The 20,915-nt window shown below is 37.1% G+C and overlaps 2 protein-coding genes across 2 annotated transcripts in view; one reads left to right on the forward strand and one right to left on the reverse strand.

Moving 5' to 3' along the window:
- LOC137268208 (EF-hand domain-containing protein D2-like) overlaps positions 1-20,915 on the reverse strand; it is a 265,230-nt gene that overhangs the window by 62,709 nt on the left and 181,606 nt on the right. The window lies entirely within an intron of this gene.
- Positions 14,476-20,915, forward strand: part of LOC137268204 (period circadian protein-like) — an 83,355-nt gene continuing 76,915 nt past the window's right edge. Inside the window, exon 1 of the mRNA XM_067802743.1 lies at positions 14,476-14,606. The gene's annotated coding sequence lies outside the window, so the exon portion shown is untranslated. The remainder of the gene's footprint in view (positions 14,607-20,915) is intronic.

A 20,915-nucleotide genomic window follows, 5' to 3' on the forward strand; every position in this document is an offset into this window, starting at 1 on the left:
TCTTACTTGTTCATCAGATGGATGAAACAAGTGTGAACAGACAGCTATATATGTCCACGTTGAAACAACAGCAAAACAAAGGAAACCAGTAGTCAACAGGTGCATGGGCAAGAGCTAAAGCCAAGGATTGTTAATCCCGGCATAATTGGTAAGAAATACAAATGGTAGCCAGTTTGATTGCACTGACTGGGCGGTGGAGATTAGGATGGACAATGGCAAGCCACGGAGTGTTAATCCAGGCGTAGTTCATGACGTAACAGCGGTGGCATATAACAAGGTTGTAAGAAAACGTGGAATTGGGCCTTATAGTTGTGTGCACAAGGACAAAGAGGCCAGCAGTCATACTAAAATAACCTAACATTAATAAGCAGCATGTTCCCTGGTCACGAGTGATAGCTGCTTGGTTTCTTCTGATATCTATGGCCGCCTGTTGTTGTTGACAGATAGGGCTTTGGTGGTTTCCCATACGATGGCGTGGTCCTGGTTCTTGTTGATGTGTTCGAAAACAGCAGATTTGAGGTCGTCTTTGTTGACGGATGCTCACGGAAGCTCTAAACATCCTCCGAAACAAGCTCCAGAACAGAACTGGACGCCTCACTCTCCTTAGACAGCATGATCAGCCTCACCTCCAGCTGCTTTGACACCTCCTATTTCACCTTTAATGACAAAATCTAAAAGCAAATACTAGTAGATGGACTACCCAAGGGATCCCCACTGTTGCCACTCATCACTGAAATATTTATGACATCATTCAAAGGATCAGCCCTTTCCACTGCACCACTCAAACCCAGATCTTGAACACACACTGTTCAAGTACTTTTGAAACACAGGGGGTATGCACACTTTCTTCACACTTTTGAGAAAGAACGATGCACACATAATTTTCATCCGTTCTTTTCTCGTGACTTTCAATAGCCATTTAACGTTCAAGACAAAATCATTATAATTACTACTCATCAGTCTTACTTTTCTTGTGGATGGGAATTGCTGTTGTTTTTTTTCCACATTGTGATATTCCAGGGAAAGTAGAAATCGTAGGGGATTGGCTCAGAATCTTTGTGAGGGGATGTGACAACATATTTACATTGTTTTCAGAAGTTTATTACAGGTGTGACAACTTACTTAATTTCAGAAGTCACATTACAGGTATCAAGGTGTGTCTGACGTTTCCCTCGCAGACAGTGGTTCACAAGTAGAGTAAATACAGACCAAAGACGTATATCAGACATACACATTCAATCATTAAATCTGGGAGTGTTTCAACGCAATTCTCACGTTTCAAAACAGAATAAATGCTTATTCCTTTTTGATAGCACGTGGGCGTCACAGTTATTTATGTGAAATATTCAAGGTCTCGGTTGAAGCTTTCCATTGGCCCCGACTGATAAGTAATGTTCGATAATGAACATAAGTGCAGTTATACAATGATAATGTGACAAAACGGAAAATAACATCGTTTATCACTTTGTCATCTGGACGTGAAGGGTAGTGCATGAGGGATAAACCTCAAGATAATTTTATATGTATCTATGTCACACGTTTTCTTTCAAACGTAAGTGACGTGGGTGGTTTTGTTTTTCAATTTCGCCCTCGCATTTTCGTATAGAAGTTGACTTAATATGTCTGGCCCTCTCAGAATGTAAGGAACACAAGGTTGTATTTTAAAAAATCCTCCTCGTTGAAAGTTCCTCGGGCTTGGAAGCATGGAGAAACGACACGTAGTGCCTTTCTCAACGGGCTGGGGCACCCCACGCTGTTCATTCTCAGTAGCGTGTAATCACGGCATCGTGTAATCATACTAATTAGCACTGTCCAGGTGGACGGTGTTTCATGAATTGTGGTCATGGTTTGTGGTGAACACTTAAAGAGACGTCTATTGTCTAGAGAATTATTCTGCTTCAGTGAAATGCTTGAAATGGGCAACCTATTGTACCCATATGCCTAATCGAACCCATGACGTAACAAGCAAACGCGTAGAGAACTGCTTATATTATATATACGTGTACATAAAAGTACATAAAAATCCAATGTTGCACACGTGTAATAAACCCTAAAACGAATTTCATTGGTCAGTAATCCGACCATGACCCCATTGGATTGTAGAACTACCTTTTTCATTCATAACTTTTTTCTTCAAATTTACTACAAATGTTCATTCTCGCCAAAGACGTATATACGTCTTTGATCTCGCTAAGTACCACGAGAACAAACCAACGAAATGCTATCAAATACGAAACGTTACAAACATACAATTTTTTACACATCGTGTTTATTGATATGAAATTTCAAGAAAAGGTAAAAGTGGAGTCGGCTCGAAATTAACACAACTCGTGTCAGAAAAATTCATATTTCCTTCGCTCACGATCGGAAAATATGGATTTTTCTGACACGAGTTTCGTAAAAACAATATGACACACTCGCGAGTGTATTAATCTCTATTTATGTTTACGCATTTGTCAACACTGATGACGTCAAGTCCTCCATATATTCTTACTTGAAAGTATCATTGTCCATGGAATTGTATCTAAATGTGATTAACATTTAAAAAGTTTGGAGTAGCACTCGCGCAGTTTAGATGTTGATGTTGCGTGTTAAAACTGAGGGTACTATAATATAGAGAGAAATGACTGATTGTTTCTACACTGTGATGAAGATTATATTGAGGATGAATGAAATTTTCTGTTTGTGTGTTCCAAATTCTAACAACTTCGTTTGAACCATTTATCTAAACCCTGTTGTGTCAGTCCATGTAAACCCCATTTCAAACTCTTCATGTCACCACCTGATCATATACTTATAAATAAGTTAGCTATCTTTATTTACCATGAATGCATCTGAGGTCCATCTATATTGTACATTGTACACACCATGTTTTGCCATTCAAAATGCAACTTATGTAGTTATGAGCGGATGGTCTTCACTTCTGTAATAAAACAACTGAGTATTTGAAGCAAAGGGATATTTCATTCAAGGCGTTACCCGGAGGTTTCAAATGAAATATTCCCGTGCTACAAATACTAAGGAACACCCGCAAATTGGCCAACACGTGATGTTTATCGACATTGTAAACACAAAAGTAAACCAAAAGACTCATACCTGTGCTATAAATAGTCAATAACACCTGGAGATTGGCCTACACATGATGTCTATTTGTTAGTCAATAACGCTGACGTCTAATCCCTTGTTTCACGTTGTATCACACGTGCGCGAGTGCGGCAGTAATGATTGTTCACCAATCCCAATTCACTATCATGAATAAAAATATGTTTAAACGCGAATACCTTAACCACTAGGCTACCCCACCCACATGTTCATTCTGACGACCGGTTGCTATGGTAGCTAAGACGAAGCTCATGACTGAGGTGTGAAACCACAAACCAAACAGTTTCATCCATCCCCTCACGAAAACACTTAGTAGAATGACCAACACGATGACGCTTGATTGACTAGACACGCGCAAAATCTGTAAGGCAATAAGCAATTGTTTGAATGATTATTTCTTCACAAAACTATGAATAAACTGATCATATTCTCCCTCTAACAGAATGGGGTCCGTGTGCTGTACGCTTATCTTGACATGACTCTTCACATCAGTCGGCTAAGCCTTCAGTATAGGCCGGGTGCCTTGACAGCCCGTTTGGTGCAAACTTATACCGTTGAAATGAAAAATAGATGTACACCCAAGAGCAACAATTCGTCACGTAAATGCTTTGAACATATTTTTGTTTTGCAAAACAGAAACCAGTACTAAACAAGCCAGAATACATAATCAGCTGGATACAAAACACAATTAAAAAAAAAAGTTGCATGCGTCCCTCGAAATGATATTGTGTACATTAAACATGGCGGTAAGACAGATAAGTCGTATGCCTCTCCCTTGGGTAATACGGTCTTATGTACGCGTTCACAGCAAGCGGATTTCACATTTATTAAGAAGTTACAGATATCTTCCATTTTAAAAGATATCTGTATTATATTTAAAGATATGTTATTTTAAGAATGCTTTAACAATCATCTGTAAATACATATCCAAAATAGAATTACTGATATCCCCAAATGTTATAGAGATATCAAGAGCGTATTTCGTGATATCTCTGAATGTGAAGTTTTTTCTAAACTTTTTTTAAATAGTAGTTTATTTTGAGAGTGCAGTTTGCTCATACTGTGTCAGTTTCAGTGGGCTAAAGGGAAGACTTTGTGAATCCCCCATGCAGTGGTTTCATTTCTGGCTATTCGAGGGGGTGGGGTAGCCTAGTGGTTAAAGCGTTCGCTCGTAACGCTGAAGACCCGGGTTCGATTCCCCACATGGGTACAATGTGTGAAGCCCATTATCTGGTGTTCCCCTCCATGATATTGCTGGAATAGTGCTAAAAGCGGCGTAAAACTAAACTCACTCACTCACTCTGGCTATTCATACATATTCATACATTCAGCATATCGATACAACCTGTTTTGTGAATTGAGGAGGCTGTGTTCCACAGCTATGTCATTGTGTTGTTCGTAGTAAGGTATTGCTAATACGAAATAGAATGTACCTGTCTACATATATCATATCTACCTGATGCTATTAACCCCAGCATATTAGACAGTATACGTAATTCCACCATTATAAAGACTGGCTTTGAACAGGTATAACAGAACTATGGTAAAACGAAGGTCCACCAGCGTTCTCTCCAACACACGTCTACAGGTACCATGCCAGTTATTGTTTAGTTGTGTTTAACATCTAGATGCTTAATTATCACACAAGTGATAATGTAAACCGGGGTTTGAGTGTAAAATGGTGAGGCATTTGAGAAACATTAAGTGATTAATTTGTAAACACCAGTTGCGTTTAGAAACGAAATCATTGGTTAGTTGGTAAACACGAGTTTATAACATAAACAACGTTCAGATAATAAACACATGACTGTGCTGAAAACCATAGGGCCAAAATGTGTTAAATTTTGCGTTTAATAGATTAACAGTCATTTTTACAACTTGGGTATATATGTTGTGCGGATATTCACACGAAGTGGATACTCTTAGTAATAGACAGGTGTAATGGGTTTTGATGGTTAACTGGTTTATTCAGTGAGTCATTACCGTAAAATACTGTTTAATATCGAGACCTTGAATGGATTAAATGAATATTTGACTCATTGTAAATACGTAAAAATATCAACTACGATGTTTTTCAGTCAAATATTTTGTCTTGAGTACCAACACTCTTCACCAGAAATTAATTTGTATTATATAATGGAATGGTATTATTGCCATATTTTCTGCTATTTCCGGAACCCTCAGAGACAGCTCGAATGTTTACTCCTCAAAAATGTTAGATGCAGTAAGATCCACGTAAGGTTAAATAAAAGGGTGAAATGTTTCTCGGGCATCGGCGCGTCATATTTATTTGTGGACGTAGCAATATTTTATTACCATTTAAAAAATAATAATTTTGACTTGGCTGGGTCCCGATCATCCATGTGTCCACTTTAATATTGAATGTCTGTAAGAACGAGTGTGGCTGAATCTACAACTCATTAACACGTGTTAAACTTCCAAAGATGTATTTCTGAGAGAAAAAAATGTGTTTATAGTCACCCTTTTCTTCAATCACAAATTTAAAAAAGTCCTACCGCCCTCGTCACTTTTGAAAAAAGTGACTTGAGAAATATACTTGATTTTAAATGACGGAATAAGTAATCTGGAGTTGATTTCGAAATCCTGACTGAAATCCGCCTTGTGTGAAGTATCCTTACTCCATGGTTGTACTGGTTTAAACATATTTATTTTTAACAGAGATCCGAATTAGCGAACAAACATTAAGGGTAATACTAACATAACATGGAAACATAACGTGAAACAATGAGAAAGGCGAAAAGGTAACAGAATGATACCAGAGATATGGTTGTACTGAACATTAAGCTTGTGTATGTATTGCAATTCTACACGTTAAAGACGCAAGTACCTGCAGTACACAAAGGAGGCCGGAGTGGGGCCGGTTGATCATAGTGATGGGCGCTGTGGGGTAGCCCAGTGGTTAAAGCGTTCGTTTGTCACGCCTAAGTAACGATTCCCCACATGGATACATCATGTGGGGCCCTTTGTGGAGACTCCCGTCGTGATGTCGCTGGAATAGTGCTGAAAGTGCTAAATTGTGCTAAATCATACTCACTAATTTTAAGGGCGCCGGTATGTTAGAGGGATATTTACACCTTTTAAAAATTATCATTTGATTGTTACATTATAGATTTGTGCAAGTCTAGGTCTGAAGCTGAGCTTGCGTTTCTGCTGTTGAGAAATAATATTCATCTCCCTTTGAATGTATAGTGATTTGTCAGATGTTGGTTAACAGGAGCCTGAATATGATCCGGACAGTAATCGATACAGACGCTGTCATATAGTCCCTGTGTGCGTAGTTAGCCTAATATAGATACACTTCTGGATGGCAGTTGTAACGGTGTTCGACGCCCACAATTCCACAGCAGTGCGTATTTCCTACCACAAAGCCTTTGCTAATACCACAGACGCTGATCCATAATCTGATGCACATCTGTGTCCGATTCTGTGGTGTTTTGTCTGTTTGGAATATTTTGAAACAAACTCCATATTGGAACATGTTAGTAGGTTTGGTATGTTACCTCACCAAGGCCAGTCCTCCTAAATGGGAGTGTGGTCGGAAGCATCACCCTAAACCTTGGTTCATGCATGACGTCAAATCACAGACACAACCACCATTGCTTTCTTTATGTATAGCCGGGTTTATCATTTCAGGCGCTGCATTAATATTCCTTCTTAGCGAAATAAAATCCATGAAGCACTATTTTTTATGCATCGATAAATATATACAAATTATTCTGCATTGGTTATGGAATATTTGCCATGCCTTTACAGGCCTACGAGACACATAGAACCCACAAAAACAATGCGTAGATAAAACATGTCTCTATACACACATAGCAAAACTTAGACAAAAGGTGGTTGGTGTAATATAATACGTTATAATAATTTCTTCCAAGCTCTACCTCCAGAGGTAAAGTATAAAGCATGCCCTCTCCAAGTTATCTCGGCCATGTGTATTCGGTCCGGCTTGGCTCGAGCCATGAAAAGCAGCGTGCTCCGCATAGATGTATCTTGAACTGTGTTTTAATCCATAGATTTTAATTCTATCTACCACAGTATGAATTTGTAATGTTACAAAATGCCACATGCAAACATAACTGGTCCGATAAAGTGAAGACCTTGTCTCTCTCCATTCTCATCATAGCCTCAAAACAAAAGTGTTTAGTTTCTAATCGGTGCGACTTGGGCCTCCTTTCACAAAGCACTAAGGTGATCTTAAGTCATTATGGTAACCGTAGTCCACTGTTAAAGAATGGGAGTAAAGGCTAACCTTAGTAAAGGTTGTTTCGTGATGTTGCTGGGATGTTGCTAAAAGTGAGGTAAAACTAAACTCACTCACTCACACACTACAAAATGCCACAAATAAATATAACTGGTCTGATGAAGAGAAGCCCCTGTACCTCACAGCGTCAGTTAAATGTTTTTTTGTGTCTCCTCGTCCGCTGTCCTATTCTATACATGGGTTGATAGTAATGTTTAGATGGGTTCGGAAATAAGAAAGAGGTGTGAAGATCAGTAATATTGTATAAGACTTCTGCATGTACCCTATAAGTGATATTCAGCGAGACTGTATAACGCCTGCAGGTTTTTCTTCGCAAGCTTGTGCGTGAGTCAATACAGTAGTTGCCAACGGTTGCATACACCCATCCTCGGTATGTCCAAGGTATACGTTCTGATACATTTCCACTATAGATGCAATTACGCCCGATAATTTTATTACCTCCCTTGACTGGCTTTTCATCCAATCGGGTGTCTACGCTAGGAAGTTTCCTTTCAGTGGGAAAGTGTTCCTTCCGTTCTCCCAACCCTAAACCTAACTTTAAACCTAAACCTAACTAAAATTTGGAACTTTTAGTAGTACTTTTTGTAGTGAGTTCTCTTGTGGCTGTTGTGTGAATATTTCAGTACACTTTGTTAATAATTTTAGCATTGATAAAATAAATATTATTTGTTATGAGCAGAGACCATATAACTATAATATGGTCTCTGTTATGAGAGAACGGGAGGCACTCTTACCCAATCAAAACATAAAATAGGTTGTATAAGCATGCCATATCCACTATGATTTTATGTTACGACTACGCGAGTGAAGTAATCCTCATTTTGTGCAAAATCCTACATTTTTCAACAGTTTCCCACCTGAAAGGTTTCCAGGTCCCACAAGAGATCGGGAATGTGAGCCTCGTGGACTCCGACAGAGGTAGTGTCGCGATCCCTTCTTTTCGCACATAATTAAGGTCCGACATCCTTCAACAACCAGCCGCCAACAAGTAATGCGGACATTTTCAGATCGGATGATTTGAAAATATTCTGCTTCTGCACTGCTCGGTCACTGTTATGGAGATTGCATTTGAAGAAGGTTAGGTGACACAATGTGGATGAAAATGAAAAAAAAAAACCCAAACAAACAGAAATTGTTTTAATGAAAAACATAAATTAATAACTTCTCCCACTGCTCTCATTAATACTTCGATTGTCTGCATGTGTGTTCAGGAAAACAGGCGTACATGAAACGGTTAACCACATCCGACAAAAGCATCTGCGACTAGCCTTTGCGGGGCAAAACCCTCACGGTGAATACAACCTTCTCCTGATCCTGAGGTGGGCAACACCGTGTTAAAACCGCGGATATGTTTTCATAATTTCTATGTTCAAATCATGTACAATCACAACATGACAATGTGCAGAGAACATCCTATAGGAAGTGGAAATAAATACATAAAGGTTGATAAATTCTGATTCTGTTTACGGTGCCTAAAGTTTTGGATTCCTGATTCCAGAAAGATAATTTTTCACAAGAGGAGACAACTTCATATGTTAGCACAGACGTGTTACACTGAATTTCTACATTTATCATTTTCGATATAACTTTTGCGATACCGTCATTCAAGGGTCGTGTTGCAACGGTCATACTATAAAAGATATCTGACTGGATGCATCCATACTTCACTTCACTATATTCTCATTAGTCCACCAGTGGATAGATGAAAACCAGACTGTTCTCACCCTGTTTATACTCCACAAGAGTCATGACAACGAAAGCATCTGAACTTAATCCTGGGTATTTCATGCTAATCAGCCGACAGTCTGGCAGAAGTTATTTCGCACGAGAGCGAACATCTCATTATTATCTACATGAGGGAAGTTTACTTTTACCTTAAATCGTAACTCTGTATAGTGAATGACTTATTTCGTGTTTTTAAATTTGGTGCTGTGGCATTTTCTGTTGGTTAATACTAATAATGTAAAGAATAAATATATTTTTTTAAAAACACTTCAGTCATTTAACCTTTGTAAATAAGATGGACATGGATGTAGTCTTATAAGGTTTATTCCCCCTTGTCCAGCAAGCTAGATTAGTGAACACCGATCACGTCAAAGTTCGGTTTGTGCCAAACGGACGAGGTGTGCAATATTTAGTTTACCAGAACTAAAACTTTTGCATTAAGTCCAGAAGAAGAGACACTGTCCATTGGAAGTCGTGCACAAAAGACAGCACCTCTACCATCAACACCAATCCCAACACTGTGCAAGGATGAACTCGCAAGTACTACATACGTATGTAATCATATTTGAATATAATCGAGTTTCATGGAATCTTGTGGAATCTTAGGGAAAGAAAACAAATCTTGTATCCTGTAATCTAATTATCATTTGTTAATGCTGCGAAGCAATGCCGATGCGACGTAAAATTTAACACAACACAACTCAGATGACAAAGAACACATGTGTTCAGGGAAACTATATATATGTTGTACGGAGATTATCCCTGATGTGTTATATTCTCATTCACGGGTTCCTCAACTTTTGATTTGGTGATCTCCCTTTGTATGCTTCCCACATATAATTGTACTCAAACTGAATTTTGAAATAATAGGAAAACAAACATGACCAAGTTGCCAATCTTTCGATTTGTCCATTATCGGGATTAACAAGAAAATTGTGATAACCTAATTTATGATCAGCCATAAATACAGGGAGATATAAATGTAATGCATACTCAGCGCATCGTAAAGCGCACGTAAAATGTCCGAATCATCGCATCAAAATGGCTCCACTGACATATTGAATAACTGCCCTTCAAATCTCTGATTTGTTTTATTGGCTTATGGTGTACAAGCAGAAACTCGTATTTAAATAGAGAATCTCACCAAGTGCCCTTTGATATCAATTATATCAGCACGAGTTGATAAAGTTACACGTATTCAAGGCTTGTCGATGGTAAGTTTACATTCATCAATGCGGGTGTTGATATAATTGATATTGGTAGAGGAGGAGATTCTATTTATCATAACAAATTCACTCTTCGTTAGTTTTCATTGAAAAATATTCATCTCCCAACACTGTACTACCATTAGCCTCGCAGTGCAGCGATGTCACAGCATTGTGACGTCATCAAGTTCAACATGTCATACCATTGTCATGGCATTGTACAAAATCTACAGACAAAACGATATTATCCTAGGAGATCGCACAAAGGCAATATTTCATGCGCAACCCAGTTCGGGGTGCTCTTGTACAAGACAACGTTAGCTCTAATGTCTACAATGTTGAAGTATGGGAGTTCCGGTCACCTTAAAATAGATCGCTTTGTACAATTGCAGTCTGGATGCTAAAACAGGTTGTTCTGTCACTTGAACCTTTAACCCCCTGGATGCCACAGGGACATATATGTCCTTCCTCTACATACCTCACTTGGAAGTCCAATAAAATTCTAAATATACCACGCATATATAAATACTACACAGTTTTGAATTCTGCGGAAAATTCCCAGTTTATTGATACCATCCACTATCATCTCAGACCAAGCTAAAGTGCTGAAAATCGCCTTTCAAAATAGGCTTCATCGTAAATGTCGCCATTTTTCAAACTGTACAAAATCGAGATTCACAGCGTTATTTGCAGTATGTTTTGAAATGTGAAAATCGGATAATTACTGGGAGTAATGAATTTCAAAAATAGCATATTAATGATCACTGATATCAAGTTTTCATGTAACCAGGAATGATAATTCTGAAACGTCACCGATGTACCCAGAATCGGTTGGGATGTTTTCGAAAATACACTTACACGAACGCCGAAGTGCGCTTTCCGCCATATTGGATAGTGTTTACAAAATCACGTTTCGAGAAGGCCGGTATTGAGAAGCCCATTACATCATGTATACATAGTTAGCTGCGACAAATGCATCATTGAATTCCCCATATATCTTAGAATCAAATTACAAATGGTCTTTGTCACCAATACCAACTGTCTAGACAAAACGAAACGAAATATATTTAGCATGAAAACGAACGCTGTGCTCGAAAGACAGCGCTTGACTGAAATGTAAACAAAGAAAAATTCCAATTTTACACTGCCTAGCATTTTCGGAAATTTCCCAACATCCAGCCCTCTAATCATTGCTTACAATGGCTCAATACGCTTAGTATATTCAGGGGAAGAGTATCGTGGCAAAAAATAGCAAATTGAAAATAGATACAATGAAATAATTTGGTAATTCATAAGAAACTGTCAAACTTTTAGTGCAGCGTGACGCCATGACTGACGCAAAATCACGCAGAACGACAACGGTACTTAGCGGCATTTCTGGCTTGTTCCGTCATTTACAATGTAAACGATAAGAACATATCACAATACACAAATAGTCAGAATAATTCTGATTATGTACATCTCACATTTATATACAAAAGATCCCTGAATCAAGCAAAAGGTCGTCGCAAAATCCCGTGTACCCTTCTCAGCGAAGCCGCCATTTTGAAAGAAATCGGTCATCGGTAGTGATGTCATACGCCAACATTGTTGCACATATTAGGCAATTTCTTTCAGGTGAAGGTCGGTTGAACAAGAGTAAACACAACGCCCATACCATTCCGATTGCACTTATAGTATTGTGATGTATATTTTGCGCATCGTTCAGATATTTTTTTATGAAACTGATTTCAGTATCTACATATATCCATGTTCAACACCATATCATGTGTGGATATAAGGTATCCGTTTTTATTCTTTGAAAGCTTTTGATTGTTTGAATAATATCTACATGGGAAATTGACTCAGTAAGTGTATTATACCACATTTTAAGCCTCTACAAAAGTGTTGGAAGATCACACGTAGCCATTACTGCAACATGTGCTTTAGTTCACGTGATGTGCAATATTCAATACGTTGGGACAAATATTGCAGTTACATATGAACAGGTTAATAAACAGCGATTTAATTCCAACTTAGAAGTAAAACGGATAATATTAATGAAAATGATTTGTACATTTTATTAAATGTAGGGACACACATACTACTGTTTAAAGGAATTGTCTTGTTCATTGTATTGGTTTGTGTCGTTTTTATAGACAAAACTATTATGAATATTAATTGACCAGGTGCGAGTTTGTCAAAACGTTTCATGATTCATTATCATTGTTTCTCGATAATAAAGTCAATTCAAATGCGATTAAAATATATCTGATGGCAGAATGTCTAACTCAAACAATATTTATACGGAAATTGTTAAAAATATATACATCAGGTCAAGTCTTAAGTTGGACAAGCATTACGTCCATTTTCTAATACTTCTTTACTGAAAAAGCGATCTCTTTGTACCTTTCATTGCATACTTATGAAGGGAATTGATTTCATAATCATGAGAAGAAAAGTCTTTTTCCTAAATGAATACTCAATGAATATTCAGGTGTTGTGAAATTTTCATTTAAGCTAAACTGATGCTAGGCAGGTGCGCTTGTTGCTCACAATAAGATATGTAGTAAAACCGTGTAATTGTTGATATATTCAGGACACTATTTCAGTGATAAAACCATTCATTTTATATTTTGGCTAAAAAGTGTTGAATTCTGACACAGAAGCCGATATCTTTTACACACTGAATGGAAATTAGGTTAGGTATATACTAATCAGCAACCAGAGTAGTCTTTTCCGACGTCACAAAATGCACAAAACATGCCGTGACGTCAACTAAAATGTCGCATTATTTTCAGTTATTTCATTACGTTTGAAAATGTGGCTGTTACTCCGGAAAATTAATAAAAATACATCTACACAAACAGGAGAATATGGGAATCTAAAAACTAAAATATGTATCGGATAGGGACATCCAAATCGCTATTGCCTGATTTTTGATGTAGTACACTTGCATCTTTTCTTACAACTTGTGAAACTACCAAAAGGTATCCTCTCACATTGCGGAAATTTGTATTGGAATAGTTTTGTTCACTGTGAACAAAACATAACGAAAATATACTGTCCATATCCACAGCAAATTCTCTCCATGTGATCGGAGTTACATTGACCTAATGTAAACCATAGCTGAGTTATGCCCCCTTATCTTTATACGTGCATGACCTCTCTGTCGACGTTTGACGTCATAGTAGAAAATCGATTTTTGACATTTATTGCGGGTCATTTTTGATTTTGTGAGTATGACGTTATGCATTAGCACATACATCCATTTCATGTACACTCATGTCGTTCAGATATCAAGCTGTATATTCTTCGCTCACACTTTCCGTAAAGATGCGAAATTAAAAAAATCGTAGCAGAGTGCTTTTATTGGTGCACGATAAAAAATGAGAAATTTACTGTTTTTGAACACACACATAAGTTTTGAACAACTTTTAGCAGTGTCTATTTCTCAAACGCCTGAGGTAGCCGCAATTATATTTATACCAACGGATAGGAATTCAAATATTCTATTCTGTGCAATTTCATAGCCGTACGCAGAACCTGGGCCACGCGATCGCAAATCTCGCACAACGTTCACTTTTCAAACTTTCTGAAAATGTGCGCCTGAAAAAAAAACTCGGCATCCAGGGGGTTAAAACAAACCTTGCTTGACTCGCGGAAAGCTGAGAGTCATCACACTGTAGACAATGTCGCCGCAATTTCTATCTATTTATGTTGGAGAGTAATGAACATCACACTAAACTCGCATTCACGAAATACCACTTTTATTAAACTCCTGAAAAAAGTACTGTAGTATCAAACTCGGTTTCGCTCTCTTGATACCTAAATATTAACTCGTTTAATAAAAATGGTGTTGGACGGAAGATCGTTTAGCATCCTCTATTTGTCTTACTGGTACAACAGATCTCAATTCTGTAGAACAAAGCAAAACACGTATCCCAACCTACCCTTTATATACGGAACCATATTACTGGCAATACAAGCAATTTCAATACTTATATTCATAGTTAACATATAAATGCAGCTACATCACGCTTCGCTTGGATGAAAATAATGAATGTAACATTGTGCAAGTACTATCATTTCAGCACCCATTCGCTCAACAACTCGGGCCTGTCACACATTTATGAACAGTCGTACGGAAAACACTTTCCCGCGATTAGCATAAAGGTTAATATAAAGATTGTGACCCCGTCAGCGTACGACGTACAAGATACACACGGACTTTTAACGGTGAAATAACCTTCGTCTGGAGAGTATTTGTGTTCAAATTACATATTCCCTGTATGTTTGCTGTCTGTAAAGTAAGTTTTCACGTTTTTATTACATTTCATTTGCTCTTGTGTGGCATATTTGCGATATTATTTTTGTGTGTGACGAGGTAAAATGTATGTAGCCACAAGTCACGTTGACAACATCGTGCAGATATGTTAAGCAAGTGGGATAGGGTTTTGTTCGATGGTTCCTGGTTTAGAAGAAAAACGAACATGGTTCAAACCATGTCTGCATAGAATGAGTGTACTGAGGCACAATCCGGGCCCGCATTTTTCGTGACAGTAGCATTATTGTCAAATGCACGGACAGGTGAGAATTTGTATAGGAAATTGTGTCACTCGTTCCATGATGTTTTGACCTGTGGCGGGATTAAATATTCTCTTCAGGTGTAATTATATCGTCGGATTTTAATACGTTGGTGGTATTTTTGCGTACTGGCAACGGTTTGTGTGGATTTTTGACATTTGGAAGTAAATAGCAGTGTATAGTGTTATTTTCAGGCGGCCATTTTAGGACGAGAAAACCTTGACCTAATTAACGATCTTTCATATTTACATACATAGATCTCTACACAAATATATTCGCGTTTGCACTTCGGTCTCCGTTTTAGTAGGAGGTAATTGTTTTGAAAACGCTGTGTTATATGTGACAATGAATTGGTGGGGAGTCGACAGATACCATCTGGACATATCGTGAGCTAAGCACAGATTATTAACTGTCCAGATGAATTGTGCGTTGTTAATATTTGGTGACCGGTGATGAAATTGTGTCAGTTTCCAATCCGATTTCATTTTCATGTTCTGTCTAGCCATAAACATGGCATGTTTACTGTTTTAGAGGTAAGAGATCCATTTAATTACCATTTAAGAACCATTGCTGTATTCAATTTATTACAATCTCCCAAAAATATATGTAGTAAGTGGCACATTTATTTTTTGTCATTCCATTCACCTCGACATCATTGCAGCATGTTAATACATTTAGTGGAAACTGGGATATTGATGGAACAAGACCAGTTTCTGTGGCTTGTCGATAGAGAGATATATCCATGCTATGTCCAAGTTTACACTGAACATACTTACAATGCTCAAGTTAAGGGTCCTTTCTTCTCTCATTAATAGATTATGTTTGACACAAAATCTGTTTATATTTTGGAGTTACGATCTGTCCTTGTGCAAATATCTCTTAGGAAAATGTGATCCATAAAAAATGATGAATACAGCACTGATTTTAATGCTAACAGTTTAATGCAAGTCCAAAATGAACAGATATCATTTTCAAGGGGTGGGCAATCAAACCCTGAGACCCTCACAAAAATGTGTCAAAAGACAGAGTTTAAGCCCCATGACGTGTACACTCGCTGCCTAGTCTTGTCTCACAGTATTTGAACCACCTTGATTTCCTTTCTGCTCATCTGTGAAAAGATGATACCTGAGCATACTTGACGAACAACCAATTAAACAATGTAGACATAGGTTTTGTCCCATCTGAGTGTAAGGGTAAGAGGAGGGTCCTTATTACCATAGGCTAGAATTTATCTGGAATCATCTTTTGAAGTATGTAGTGGAAACGTATAACATTTTGTAAAGTATCTCTGATTATGTATTTCTTTATGCTGGTGTCTCTCTCTAAGCTATCACCATGGTTACTGGTCATAATGAAACTAGCATTGTATATTTGTATTTTCTTAATATCAGAATTATTGCTTACAGTGCAGATAATTAATAATGAATTTTTGTATGAATTAATACTCCCTAATAGGTCAATGCCTCTGAAGCATCTTCTTTACACCTGTTTGTTGTAAATTTGCGTCTGTTATCAGTTTGATTGACAATTTTAGAACATCATACCTTTCTCAAGCAAGTGTGTACAAGGATATATGAAGGATATATTATTAAGTTGTTGTCATCCCTAAAGTATCCAGTTTTATTGCATGTATTTATGCCTCCAGTTGAAGAATAAATATTGTTACATCAAAGATGAATTTCTCCACTATAGTGGGGAACCACCTGCAAACCTTATGGAGATGAATTACACAAGGATAATGCCACAAATTTCTGAAAAACAACTGCAGTTAATTTACAAGTGAACAGCTGCCTTTAGGTGTGAAATGTTGTGTAGAATTCACCATGTTTAAAGGTCGCATGCAACGTTAAACACAACTTTGCAGATTCTGATACCTTTTGGTATGCACTTACCAAAACAAATCATCAAAAATGCCAATTCAAAACTCAATATCTGATTTATTGACACCCATATGTATGCCTGCTGTTCTGCTAATGACAATATGCAATGCACATCTTCAATTACTGCAATTTGCAATTAACACCTATTGTCCTTAAAAGCCATACATAAAGAGCTGGCTAAGTGTATAAATAAATAAACCAGTGGCCAATGACAAGGCGCCGTTACACATGAGTGCACATCAATTGGCCCTGACTGGGTTCGGTATCATGGCTGCTACCTTTTGAGGGTAAACCCAAGTTCAAATTATTGCACTTGTTATTTGCGATTAGATGCTTATAATTTTGTTTATTTGGGTTTTTTTCACAATCACCAATGCATTTTATATATCATGAACAAGTGATAACTGTGTTTTGAGTTGTGTTTGATTTTTTGGTTGCATATGATCTTTAACTGATTTGATCATTTATTGAACTCATGAACACAACCTATTCAATGCTACAGTTTTTTTTAATTGCATCAGTTCACGTGTTAGCACTAAGCAGTACATTCAAACAGTATGGAATATTTTGCTGAATCTGGGTTAAAACAGTTGACTGACATAAGTTGCTAGAGTTACACAAGTGATTTTGATGGGTAGCATCTAACATGGCTCTCTGTTGTTTTTATTGTTGTTTTTTTCTGAAACTGCAAATTGTATTTGCAGAGCAAGGAATAGCATAGAAACGTTGTGTAAATAATAATGAAGTTGACATCCATAGCATTTTGTCTTATATTAGAATACCAACTTCTAAATGCCTCTCAAGATCCTCATCATACATACCTGCGGTGCAGTTTATCTACATTTAGTTAAAACAACTAAAGGATTTCACCTACTTAAAATGGACAGCCCTACAGATCAATTATCCATGATAGTAAAGCAAGAACCAGGTAACAGTGTAAGCTGGATTAACAGATTGAGATCAACAGATTAATATTGACTGGAACTGAGTAAACAATTATATTAATTAACTTCAGATTTTTTTTTTTATATAAAACATATTATATTTCTAAAGAAACCTGAATTGGTTAACAAGCATGTAACACTGTTTCAGGAAATACAGAATGGGTGTGTTGTTACAAGGTGTAGTTGGCATGTGGGCATTCTGGGAGAGCAATGCCCCACTTGGACAATACCCTTTTAAGAATATTATGGCCTGGTCATTTCCCCACCTCTTTGGAAAGCAGTGTTTTAAGATGATCATTAGTTTAATTACATCTGAAAGAATTTGAAATTCCTACTTTTAACTGAGACTTCGAGATGTAGAAGTTGGGGGATTGAAGACAGCATGCATTGAGCATCTCACTGTAAACTATAGGAAAATAAGTAAATCACCAAGTTTTTCCTAGCAACTAAAAGATCAAACAACAACCTAAAATTGCTAATAGCAGAAGGGATGATATTAGGTAAATCCTGAAGGGATGGTGTAAATCCAGTGTGGGTCCATGCAGGAAGCCAGTCTACCTAACTCTAGGATTCTACCTTCAGTTTTCGACAATCGATAGCCTGTTTTTATAGCGTATAGTCTTCTGTAATTAAACTGTTGTAGATGATTTCCATACTAGTTTTATATTCATTTCTGTGATATTCTAGTTGCTTTTCCTTGCCTTTGCTCACAGTCTTTTTTTTTTTCAAAATTTAGTCATATTTATTCTAAAATTATTACTTGCTTCTATTCACAATATGACTGTGTTGATGTGATATGAAGTCTTGACTCGCACGCTACACATGTAGTTATTTCTAACACAGCAAATCTATTTTAATGTACATAATTTCATATGATTGCGCTGTCATCCAATGAAACCCATCTATTGTTCCCGTATTAATATTTGATTAGGTAGATAACAGCCATTCTGTTGTTCTGACCTATTTTACAGATAGGTCACAACCCTGTTGATAAGAGTACAATCTTCAAACAAATGTTACACAGTGTTGTCTCTACCCAACTGCAATTCACAGCAATTGTTCTTGATTTGGTCACTATAATTTACAGTTTAAACTGACAGTTAAAACTGAAACAACATATCTAAAATGATAATGTCAAAAACACCCCCCAAAAAACAACAAAAAGACTGTGTGAGATCAAGTCTTGCTTTATTCAGATCATACTATTGCATTTAAGGCTGAGCAGAAAGGAAAATAGTATCACCAATGGACTGTGAGACAGACTAACTCAGGCTTTTGTGCATTAAGTTTGAGTTTGTACAATTATTTTTAGCACAGTGAGTCTATTTTTAGTGTGCATATTGACTATCTCTTCCTCCTAGCAGACTGACAAGTAGTTAGACTTGCACAAGTCTGTTTGGTAATCACTAATAGTTCAAATGATAACTTCTAAACAATATAAAATATACATCACACACACTGCCGTCCTCAGACTGTCCCTTATCTAGATTTACATCTTTAAAGGATAGAATTACTATGCATCTATGGGCTTACTATTCAGTACAGCCTGGAGCAAGTCTAGTGTGTACTTACAGTGTAGTATGCACATATGTTTATCTGCCTGTGTTGAGGGACTAGATCAAGGCAGCTCTGTACCAGGTTGCTGTGACCTATTTTGATTTTTTTAGAGATCGCGCATCACCATTGATACAAATACAGTATAGTGAGCAAATATCACCATGTTTTCTTGTAGTTACCCAAGGCTAAATGCAGACAATTTAATTGCAGGTAAAGAAAATGTCTTACCAGTTGTTACAAGTTGTAACTGAAAGTATACTGGACAAAAATATGTGTACATTTTGAAATCGTTAAGTGTGATAAATTTATTTATTGACACACTGATACGATATCAATCATAAAAATGCTATTATCCTGAATTTAATATGTCCAGTGTATATAATGTTGTAACAGAAACAACCAACTACTGGAAAGTAGTAAATTGAGAGCTGACTAGGGTTCATATATCTGCAATAGTCTGTGTGGCTCCAAAGCGTACTGATAAATTGCAGTCTAACTCAAAAACTAATAGACATAAAATACTTGATGTAATGCTGATCATATTCAAAACATCATACCAAGCCTGTGAGGCTTTTTTTTGCAGAATTTTTGTCCTGAAAAATCAAAAAAGTTGTTTCACAAATTATCATTAAAATATTGACACTATTTACTATTTGTTAAGACTTAATAAGAGGGAGGAGAGCTGAGGAAAGGACAGCCAGGTGTTCGAGAAGTATATGCACAGGTGCGAACAAAGTCATTTATTCATTATCTGTGCTGTGTCGTCACTATTCTTTCCTGCACAGGAATGATCTTGTTGTCAGTCAGCTTGTTAAGGATCTTACCCCAAGATAGCACTAAGTACTTTTCATGCTTTGCTAATGATCAAAGCATTGATTCAACAGAAAACTGTCATATGGGTACACATTTGGTTTAAATATCTATTCCTATTGTACGTATGGATCCAAGTTTTCAATATGACCCTGCATCGTGTTCATCCCTGCTGTTGTGTACTTACACAATGTACTTTACAGTGACCTGTGCAATGATTTGGAAAATGGTTGGTTGGTGCCATGACAACCATTTCTATGGTTACTCATGTAGCAGGGTCATATGGTTAGCTTGAAGTGTGGCTGTTTTCATGAAGATGTGTTACATATCGTTATTTATCCAGTTTTCAATGGGTACAATTTTGAATGGGTACAAAATCATAAATTTGTGTTTATGAACATAAAAGTAGTATATATGATGAAAAAACAACTGGTGTCTGATCTGAGTTAGAGTAAGTTATTCTGCATCGGGACCACATTGTGTACCCTTGGAAAATCTGAGTTTGGTCAGGATCGGGTTGCTGGTTTACGGTAAAATATTCTTATTATTGTCTAATAGTTGTTTCTTGATGTTTGCTTGTATGATTTTGTTGTCGTGTACTTACAATATTTGAATAGTTATTTAATTCATTATGTTCATTTTCTTCAGGGCTCCTTGCCCTCAGGCAAGCTCAGGTTCTTGTTTATCTTATCATTATTTATTATTCTGACTAGTAACCAATGTGCTCATCGTGCTGAAGTTGTTTGCACCAAAAACCCAGTCCTCTTGGCTTAATTATTCAAAGGCAGATTATTCAAATTAATTCCTAAACTTCAAACTTTTGACAGCAAATATCTCCAGT

Source organism: Haliotis asinina, chromosome 16 (assembly GCF_037392515.1).
Source record: "Haliotis asinina isolate JCU_RB_2024 chromosome 16, JCU_Hal_asi_v2, whole genome shotgun sequence".
In the NCBI taxonomy this organism is placed as follows: Eukaryota; Metazoa; Mollusca; class Gastropoda; order Lepetellida; family Haliotidae; genus Haliotis; species Haliotis asinina.